The sequence below is a fragment of the Acinonyx jubatus genome, chromosome E2, assembly GCF_027475565.1.
Source record: "Acinonyx jubatus isolate Ajub_Pintada_27869175 chromosome E2, VMU_Ajub_asm_v1.0, whole genome shotgun sequence".
Lineage (NCBI taxonomy): Eukaryota > Metazoa > Chordata > Mammalia > Carnivora > Felidae > Acinonyx > Acinonyx jubatus.
The window spans coordinates 58,162,811-58,173,881 of record NC_069396.1 but is presented as its reverse complement, the minus strand read 5'-3'; positions in this window follow the sequence as shown (position 1 = coordinate 58,173,881).

The following is an 11,071-nucleotide window of genomic DNA, read 5'->3' as shown; positions in this document are numbered from 1 at the left end:
GAGTGACCTGACCGGGTCACCTGCACTGGGCTGTGGGCCTTCCGGACAGAAGGTCGCTTGGCCGGCCTGGGAGGGTCTGGGGCTGGTTCAGAGTAGCGCCTGCTTACTGCTGCTTTTAAAACGAATCCCATGGTCCCTTCTGGTGGGTTAACACAAAGTGGGTCCTCACACGGGACAGAGGACAGGGGCAAAGGAAGCCCCCTGCTCCTGTCTGTGGTTCCTCCACCGGCCCCCGAAGCCCCTCCCTGCATCCAGCTTGTTGGATAACCTGGCCTGGAAATGACACATGTCTCCCCCCTGCTCACATCCCAGTTTGTGTGTGTGTGTGTGTGTGTGTGTGTGTGTGTGTGTGTGTTGGGGGGAGCAGTCACGGGGTCACATTTCCCTGCAGAGGAGGCTGGAGATGTCCTTGGTCAGGGCCACTACTTCCCAGTGACAAAACTATATGGTGGAGGAGGGAGAGGGACTTTGGTGGGTAGTTGTCTCCCCTACAGGGCTCCAGGTGACAGGGCCAGCGGAGGGGCTGGGGGAAGAGGACAAGGATATTGACGGTAGTTTTGGGGTGCTTCCCGCCCTCGGCACCGCGCGATGTGCCTGACCGACACGGTCCCGTGGAGTCACGCAGCATCCTGTGAGGTGAGGCCCACTAGTAGGTTGTTCCTCAGGACCAGGTCCCCCTGATGCCGATTCTGGTTTCCTGGTTGGTACCTGCAGCCAGAGTCTTGGGATTGTGGGAGGAGGGGACCCACCAAGGGGTATTTTCAGCCTGGCTGACCGGCCAAGGCCAGGCTCCTTGTTCCTTTGACCTCCGGGGAAGGAGGAGCTTACTAGCAAAGGAGTGAGATTTCCAGCCTGAGCCCAGAATCCGCCACCTGGTGTTCCGCTGGCCTAGGGCAGCGCATGCTTCCCACGCCCCCTGAGGTCCCCTGGGCCTCGTGTCCTCATCTGGAGGGCGAGGGGCTCAAAACCAAGGTCCTGGATGGCCGTGGGGGGTGGGGGGCGAGAGGGCGACCCCTGGGAGGATCTCTGAGACCCTCTTGGTCATGACTGTAGGCCAGAAAAGCATGTTCTCAAGTGACGTTGCCTTGTTTGGAGAATGGTGAAAGCAGTTCAATTTGTTTCAAGGTCTCCAGGTCTCGGTCGCTTTAAGGTGGGGAGGGGCAAAGTTGTTCGTCCAGAGAGCGTGTGTGTGTGTGTGTGTGTGTGTGTGTGTGTGTGTCAGCAAAGCCTTGAGAAAACATTGCCTAATGCCCTTGGGTGCCCTGTGTGGAGTGGTGACACCTTCGGGGGTGGGGGTGGGAAGGTGAGGAGCTGTGGACGCCCGCGTGGTGCCACGTGCCTGTCCCACAGGTGGGAGGAAGCAGTAGGGTCCTGGGACCAGTTCAGGGTGGATGTTGTGCCCTCAGCCCTGCCTCTCCTGCTCCCGACCCTGGGGGGTGGGGGTGGGTGGGAGCTGACACCCAGCGCAGGAGAGATCCCGCACCAGTCTCCACTCTGCGACCCTGGGCAAGTGAACCCTGACCCTCGAGTTCCTTCTCTGCAAAGAAGAGCCTGCCTGTCCCGTATGACTGTGTGTGCCTGGCGCCCACTCACGGACAGTTCATTCCTTTCCCGGGAGGGAGTGTCCTGCCGTGTCGGGGAGCCGAGGTTCACATCGGGCTCCACCTGCAGAACTCCCTGCGTTTCTCGGAGCCTCAGCTTACTTCACGTACCGCAGGGCCTAGACAGATGTCCCTTCGTCGTTACTAATTAACATCCTCATCGTTGTTGCCACGATGCTTTCCGGAAAGCTGAGTCTCAGACTCACGGGAGTGAGACTGCGGATACGTTTCCCCACGATGTCCCAATCGTACACAACAAGAATTTATACCGTTGGTGCAGTTACTGTGATGCATCTGCCACCGTTCTCAGCCCTGCCCCTCCAGCCTGCTCTGCGACGCAAGGTGCATCCCGACAGCGTGCTCCTTCATGTCATACGCGTCCTGTCAGACACGGACCCTGGCGTAGACATGCCCATACGGAGGGCTAATGCCCAGAGGGAGTCGTTCACGTCGCACGTGTCCTATCAGATGCGGACCCTGGCGTGGATGTGCCCAGACGGAGGGCTAATGCCCAGAGGGGGTCGGGCCCTGTCAGCTTCAGCACTGTTGGCATTTTCAGCTGGGTTATTCCTCTTGGTGGGTAACCGTCCTGGGCCTTGTGGGGTGTTGAACAGCATCCCTGGCCTCCACCCAGTAGAAGCCAGGAGGGCCCTGCAGACAGTCCACCACATCTCCAGAGATTGCCAACATGTCCCCTGTGGGTGAGGAAAAATCACCCCGAGCTGAGAACCACCGAATGGCTCTTCGGCCCTTGGCAACTTTGTCCTCTCCTGGAGCGAACATTCCCCACCTTCCCTTCTACGGCACAGTCTGCTTCCATGCAGTTAATTTCTTGGCCTCAAGTCACGGTGGTGCCTGCGAGTTCCTGTTCTGGTCTCCTAAAATGGTCACCTGCGAGCTTCAAGCTTAGATTCTTGTGGGGACCAGGCAGGGGACAGGAATGGGCAAGGGCTTTGGGAGGTCAGGGAGGCCACGCCTGGTCTGAAGCGGGCTCCTGCTCAGCTCAGTGACATGCGCCCCTGCATTGTCAGGGCGGTTTTCTAGGAGAGAGCAGAATTAGGATGTTTTAAAATGGGAAATCCCCATGAAAAATTGTTAGCAACTAATTGAAAGAGATTTTTTTTAGGTTTATTTATTTTTGAGAGACAGATGCCAAGTGGGGAAGGGACACAGAGAGAGGGAGACAGAATCCCAAGCAGGCTCGGCGCTGACAGCACAGAGCCTAACTCGGGGTTCAAACTCACGAACGGAGAGATTGTGACCTGAGCAGAAACCAAGAGCCAGAAGCTTAACTGACTGAGCCACCCAGGCGTCCCTACTTTTTAAAAATGTTTATTCATTTTTGAGAGCATGAGTCGGGGGTGGGGGGAGAGGCAGAGAGAGAGGGGAAACAGAATCCGAAGCAGGCTCCAGGCTCTGAGCTGTCAGCATGGAGCCTGATTCAGGGCTTGAACTCACAAACTGTGAGATCATGACCTGAGCCGAAGTTGGATACCTAACCGACTGAGCCACCCAGGCGCCCCCAGAATTCTATTTTATTTTTAAGAAATGTTTACATATTTTGAGAGAGAGCGAGTGGGGGAGGGGGAGAGAGAGAGAGAGAGAGAGAGAGAGAGAGAGAGAATCCCAAGCAGGCTCCTTGCTGTCAGCACAGAGCCTGATGTAGGACTCCATCTCATGACCATGAGATCATGACCTGAGACGAAATCAGGAGTGAGACGCTTAACCCCACCCGGGTGCCCAGACCCAGAATTTTAAATTGGAACATATCGCATAAAAACATATGGATTTCTGGCTTCTCTTAGAAGTTCTGGCAACATGGGGCATCTTGTTGCCTGGAGACCGTTGGCTGGGGCGCAGGTATATGTGTTAGTGTGTGTAAGATACTCACCTGTACACCCCAAGTCCAGGGGGAGGGACTTCTACTGTGCTTGGTCACAGGACCCTGAAGCAGGCCTTTACAATATGCAGACCCAATATGTTTCGGGTTTCCTTTTTAGATGGTAGAGTTGGTTCTGGAGGCCAAAGATTTTGACTCTGGGGTAAACCACCCTGCACGGCAACTGGGGAAGGTTGTGGTGGCCTACGAGACCCAGGATCTGCCAGTGCCTCAGGTCAAAAACTAATATCCCCAATCGTCCCCAAGAACTGGTTGCAATGCGGGTTCCCGGGAAGGCTCTGTCCTTTGCATTCAGATTCTGCAAGTCGAGGCTGGGGTCTGAGAATCTGCCTATTAATAAGCTTTTTGGGGGGCGCCTGGGTGGCTCCTTGGTTAAGCATCTGACTTCGGCTCAGGTCAGATCTCACACTCCGTGAATTCGAGCCCCGCATCAGGCTCTGTGCTGACAGCTCAGAGCCTGGAGCCTGCTTCAGATTCTGTGTCTCCCTCTCTCTGACCCTCCCCCATTCACGCTCTGTCTCTCTCTGTCTCAAAAAATAAACATTAAAAAAAAATTAATTAATGAGCTTTTTGGGTGGTTTTGGTGGCTGCCGTAGTGGGGAAGCTGTCTGCTCCAGAATGAACTCAGACATTCTCCACTGGGAAGGGACACTTGCTCTGTGTTTGGGCCTGCTGTCCTCAAGGTTTGACGGACATACGGATGTGGAGGGGCATTGCTGGTCAGGCAGATACCTGGGTCCTGTCCCCAGCGGTTCTCATGCAGTGTGTCTGCAACAGGGCTCGATGGCCCTCGTGTCTAACCAGCCCCTGAATTCCGGCCAAACTGATGGCCAGTGCGGGAGACACATCAGCTTCCACAGGACCAGGCACCAGACCTGTGCTTTCATGCCACATTGTGCCATTTATCCATTTGTCCACACACACGCACATTCACTCAGCCCCTCACTTCCCCAGCAAGTCCTTATGGAATATGCCAGGAGTTGGTTTGGGCGCTCAGGTAAGAGAAAGAGATGTATGTCCTCTTACGGATCTCACCGTGTAGTCCTCATGGTGAGCCCACACCGCGGCCCTTCACCCACTGCGAGGATGGAGGAATCGGGGACATGGGAATTTGGATGAGTTTTCAATCCCATGAGCGCACAGTGGTGATAGTGCCAGGAGTCTTGTTTGCTGCCATGTATTCAGTGCCCGCCCTGGTGCAAGGCTGACTTCCTGTTCCTCACTTAACCCAGTCCTCACAAAGGCCCGGGGGGTGGGCATTACTCCTCCCTTGTTGGTGATGGAACTGGTAGCAGATCGCGGTCTGTAAAGCGGTAGCACTGACGTCTGAACTCAAAGCCCCAAACCTCATACTCCTTCCACTGTGTCCACACCTACCCCCTTGTTCATGTTTATTGAGCACTTACTACATGTCTGGGACCCTGCCAAGCACGGGGGACGCATTGATGAACGTGACAGGCACAGTCTGCCCCCCTGGAGCTACCCGCTGGTGTCTGCGTGCATGTGTGTGGCATCAGGGAGTGACCCGTGGGTGAGGATTGATGTGGAGAAGGTCCTGGGGTGGGGGAGGCGGGGGAGGCATTTGTCTGAAGAGGTGGGGTCTCAAGGGGTGGAAGCCAGACAGTCATGGGGTGACTGTCCAACTCCCTTCCCACGTCTCCCCACATCATGACCGTTAAGTGAACATGTATTAAGTTGAGCACAGATGGTGAGCTGTGGTGCAACAGCAGACCACAAGAGAAACTGAAACAGAGAAGTTTATTACTTACAGGTCCTGGAGGAAGTATAACACACGTCTCAAGGGGCTGCGTGGGGAGGTCAAGGCAGAGTGCAGACAGAGGAAAGATGTGGGGTACATGCTTTTACTGGGGAGTGTTGGGTGGAGTGCCCTGGGCTTCCCAGGCTAGGGCTGGATTGGCCAATTCAAACCAAGAGGGTGGGGTTTTGGTGAGCCCCATAGCAGCCTCAACCAAGGAGAGTATAAGGCATATAGGCTCCGGAGTCAGGGGATACTCACTCATAAGAGTGCTTGTGTGAGTCACCAGGAAGCTGCTTTTGCTTGTGACTTGAGGGCACATGCTCAAAGGAGGGGTGGGTGTCAGGTTCAGGCTCCCACAGGCCACTTGGCCACATAGAAAGGATGCCAAGGCAACAATTCCCTGGAGTCACTTAGCTAAGCTCTGGACACCACCTTTCCCGAAGTGTGCCCTGGGGAATGTAGGGTCCAGGGAATGTTGATTAGATATTTGGAGAAAACAGGATCCTGTGTTCAAGTAACTTGGGAAAAGGTTGTATTTGAATTTTTTTTTTTTTTTTTAACGCACAGAACAGTGCTGGGCACATGGTGTGGAGTTGAGATTTTGATCACTGAATAAATCATTAAACAAGTTTTTGTTTCTTTGTTTCCCTTCAGGAGCCTTTTAATTGCAGAGGTGGGGGTGGAGGGTAAGTTATAACAAGCAGTATTTCCTGAACTTGTTTGATCATGAAACCTTCCGCTAATAGGGCATCTTGGGGACTGGTGTGCTCCAAGCCATCCTTAGAGGAGTGAATGTCGTGTGTGTGTATCTGCGTGCATGTACACACACATGTATGTGTGTCCCTGTGTATCTTTGTAGTCCCGCATGTCTATGTCCTTGTGTGTATGTATCATTGTAGGTGCCTGTGTCTGTGTATGTATCTGTGTCTCTGTGTATCATACACCCACTCATCTTTTCTCTTCCACTGACCTCCCAAAGAAGTTATGGGTGGGGAGGGGATTGTTTCTGGCCCCATCGATGTTGCCTCCTCTCCTGCATTGAGAGACAAAAAAAGTTTATTCCACAAACCCCCCACCTCGTCACTTGGCTAGATCCTTCAGCACCACGGACAGAGCCTCGCCGCTGGGTCTAGAGTGTTGGAAACCCGCTTAATCCACAGACATCATCTGAGGCTTCCTAACCATCTCATGAAGTGGTATTGTCCCCATTTTACAGATAAGAAAAGAGGCTCAGGGGAGGCTTTCCCCAGGCTATCCTAGCTAGTAAGTAGCAGAGCTTAAAAGTCCAAATCTAATACCCGTCCTCACAGTGGTCTCTACTCCATGCAATGCTTGTGAAATGGATGTGGCCCCCAGCTAGCAGAGTAAAAACACTATCTCGATATGGCTGCTGGGGGCTATGCCAAGGGAATTTGTGTCAGGAATTGATAACGTGATCACAAATAAGATCTTAAAAAAAAAAAGATACTTGGAGGAAAAACACCAACTCTTTTTTATCTCAATTCCCAGGTTCCTTATCCCTCTTTCTACATTATCCTTTGAGAGACTCCGTGAATAAAGTCTTAAACAAATACTTAAAAAATAATTTATCAATGGGAGCACATCATGCATATCATTCTGCCACTTGTTATGTATGTGTGTATGGACGTATGTATATATGATGTTTCTACGTATCTGTGTATCTACGCATCTATGTATATCTATGCATGTATCTATGTTTCTATCATCTATGTGTGTATTCTTGCACCTGTATGTCTATGTGTCTATGTATGTGTCTGTTGTCTACCTACCTGCCTACCTACTTGTGTATCCAAGATTGTTCCAGAGAGGCCCATATACATTATCTTATTCCTTTTAATATTTTCAAAACATTTTATCATGGATGTAGCATTTTATTACCCAGTCTCAGTCAGATACACACTGAGATGCTTTCTCATCTTCTGCTACGAAAAAATACTCCACCAAAATTCACTCTTCCTCTCCTGGCATGAGGGGGAATGTGCATTTGAATTCTGACAGACACAGCCTCTCCCCAGAGGTTAGACCGATTGTGTCCCCAACAGTGCATGAAGTGACTCCTTTTGCCTGCTCTCCCCAGGGAGGGGACACACAAGTGAGGGTTTCGAGATGGCTGTTATCTAAGAGACTCTCGGGAGATACAATTTAATGTGAATCTACTGTGTGTCTGGGGCTCCACAGGTCTCATCTTGCCTAATATTCATACTAACACCAGGAATCAGGAACTATTTCCTCCACTTGGCAGAGGGAGAAGCAGCCTCAGAGAGGTGAGGCAACACACCCAAAAATATACAAGGAGACACAGTAACACCGGGTTCCAGTCATTAGGTTCTGCCACACACTGCAGAGACATGGCTACATTTTGTTAAGTGAGGCCACTCACTCAAGATCTGGTGATGTTCTGATACACTATCATTCCCAATGGGATGGAAATACTGCCCAGAATGCCATCCAGTTTGGCAGCTTCCTTCATCCTCCCCCTTGCCCGTCATCCTGGACCTCAGAGGCTCCTGCCTGTCCTTAGCTGCATTCACTGCTGTGGATAAATCCAGAAAAATTCAGCAGTAGCCTTCTACGATGCAGAAATGCTCCATGCAACCAGGCAAGGTGGATGTTCCCATTCTGCAGCCTCCTAGGGTCCTCTAGGAAAATGCTGGTCTCTGCTGCCACTGTGTGGATTCTTGAGAGTAGCACAGTGTTTGTGAAATCCTGAAAAGATGGCTCCAGGGTGAAGAGCAGTAGGGGATATTATGTGTCATATCATTTAAATGCGTGGGTCTGGGTTCGTGAGTTCGAGCCCCGCATCGGGCTCTGTGCTGACAGCTCAGAGCCTGGATCCTGCTTCAGATTCTGTGTCTCCCTCTCTCTCTGCTCCTCCCCTGCTCACACACACACTCTCTCTCCTAAAAATAAATGAACATTAAAAACATTTAAAAAATTAGCTTTCTAGGGGTTCCTGGGTGACTCAGTCGGTTGAGCCGACTTCGGCTCAGGTCATCATCTTGCGGTCTGTGAGTTCAAGCCCCGTGTTGGGTTCTGTGCTGACAGCTCAGAGCCTGGAGCCTGCTCTGGATTCTGTGTCTTCCTCTCTCTCTGCCCCTCCCCTGCTCATGCTCTATCTCTCTATGTCAAAAATAAAAATAAAACATTAAAAAAATGAAAAAAAATTAGCTTTCTGGATTTTTGTCTCTCTTCTCCCCCTTCAATTTTTGATCATGGTCCCCAGTGATCTGTGGCAAAAAGATGAAGAAAAACCATTTGACTGACACAGGTATTTCCAGACTATAGAAGGACCTGAGTTGGTTTTCACTAAGAATTTAAAAACTCTATGGGGCACCTGGGTGGCGCAGTCGGTTAAGCGTCCGACTTCAGCCAGGTCACGATCTCGCGGTCCGTGAGTTCGAGCCCTGCGTCAGGCTCTGGGCTGATGGCTCAGAGCCTGGAGCCTGTTTCTGATTCTGTGTCTCCCTCTCTCTCTGCCCCTCCCCCGTTCATGCTCTGTCTCTCTCTGTCCCCAAAATAAATAAACGTTGAAAAAAAAATTTAAAAACTCTGCAACCAGACTCTTTCTTTAAAAAAAAAAAAGGCATTTTAGGGCAGTTCTGTGTTCACAGAATGCTAAGTGGTAGGTACAGAGGTTTCCCACATACCGCCTGACCCACCTGTGCACAGCCTCCCTCCCTATCCACATCCTCCCCCAGAGTAGTGCATTTGTTAATTGATGAACCTGTACCAACACATCATTATCATACAAAGCCTACAAGTTACATTAGGGTTCATTCTCTGTGTTGTATATTCTATGGATTGGGACACGTGTATATTGTATCATACAATGTCACTGTCCTGACCTGTTCATCCCTCCCGCCTCCCCCCACCCTCTGGCAAGCCCTGGTCTTTTTATTGTCTCCGTGGTTTTATCTTTTCTGGAATGTCACATGGTTGGAATCCTACAGCACATACTCTTTTCAGATTGGCTTCTTTCATTTAGTAATGTGCATTTAAGGCTCCTCTGTGTCATGGCTTGATAGCTCATTTCTTTTCAGTGCTGAATGATGTTTCATTATCTGGCCGGACCACAGGGTATTTATCCATTTACCTCCTGAAGGGCATCTTGACTGCTTCCGGGTTTGGGGCAGCTACCGTCTTGGGTGCCCAGTACAGAAACGTCCTTCTCCTACGGAAGAAGCCAGAAGCGGTGGTACCCTTAGCACTGCATACTGATATGGGATTGCCTGCGAATCGATCCAGTCCACTGGGGTAGAGGGAAAGCCGCTGAGGATGCTTCTGAGGGAGGTGTCCCGGCTTAATATAGAGCGGTGGTCTTCAGGCGAGGGCGACTGTGTCCCCGGGTGACATCTGGCCGTGCCTGGAGTCAGTTTCAGTGGTCACGACTGGAGGCAGGCGGGTGCTCCCTCTTAGCGGGAGGAAGCCAGGGATACTGCTCAATATCCCGTCTTGCACAGCCCCTCCCCCACAACAAGGCTGACTTGAAAACCTCACTACTGGGAGGCGTGAGCACATCTTTCTGCAGGTTTAGCTTTAGAAATTAAAGTGCTCCACTGCCATCTAGTGCACATCCGGGGACGTTCAAGGGAATTGTGGAGCCATGGAAAGGCAGGCTAGGGATCCTGACCTGAAGCCCCTATCTGTGCTACACCCAGAAATGAGTCCACGGGCGGCCAGTTCCAGGTTTAGTTAACTCAGCAGCACAGGGAGGTTGTGGGGAATAACTGTGGGGTACAAACGGGCATGAGGGAAGATGAACTGTTCCGTACATCTTGGTGAAGGCTATCCAGCTGTTTGTCAAAACTCAGAACAGCACACTAAATGGAGAAAAGCATATCCCAAAGCCAGCTTTAAAAAATACAAACAGAAGAAGAAGACACATGGCCTTCTCAGGCTCCAAAGTCAAAAACGGCTGGCCCACTCTTGCCAACATGCCACTACTGTCTGATTCTTTGTAGGATGTTTGATTGGACATTTGCAGCTTGTACTGGTCTCCTCGCTACAATGTTAGAGAGAGTAGAGACCTTGCTGGCCTTGCGTGCTGCTGAACGGTCAGCCCTGGCCCAGCGGCCAGCACATAGGGGCTGGGCATTTCCCCTTCTTTTGGAACTTGGAATTAAATGAGAAATCACGAATCAGATATAGATCACAATGTCGCTCCTAGTGCTCAAAACGCCACTGGTCGGATGGCCTGTACTTGCAGATTCCTAACACTTTGCCTTAGAGTCCTCCAGCCCCTGGAGGCTTGCTAAGGACAGGCTGCTTGGAAGGAGTGCCCAGAGGGGCTGAGCCACACAGGTCCGGTGTCTTCCTTCTGGCCTTACCAACTAAATAACTTCTTCTCTACCCTTGGAGATGGCTGGGGGAAACAAGACAGAAGCTGCCCTTTCCAACACACAGAAGTGAGTTGAGAGTGGCTTCCCTCTAGAGTATGGAGCAGAGCATTGGACAGACTATAAGGTGGCCCCATGCTCCCTTCATCCCGATGTTCATGTCCTTGTGGGGTCTCCTTCCCTTGAGTGTGAGCAGGACTTGTGACTTATAGCCAAATAGAATAGGGCAAAGTTGGTGGGACCTCACTTCTGTGGCGACATGAAATTATAAGTCTGTTTTGCAGAGGGACTCTCTCTCTTGCTAGCTTTGAAGAAGCAACCTGCCATACAGAGGGGGCGATATGGCAAGTAGCTGGGAATGCCCTCTGACAACCAGCAAGAAAAAAACTGACGTCCTCTGTCCAACAGCCTGCAAACATGTGAACACTTCTGGGAACCACTTGAATTTGGGAGA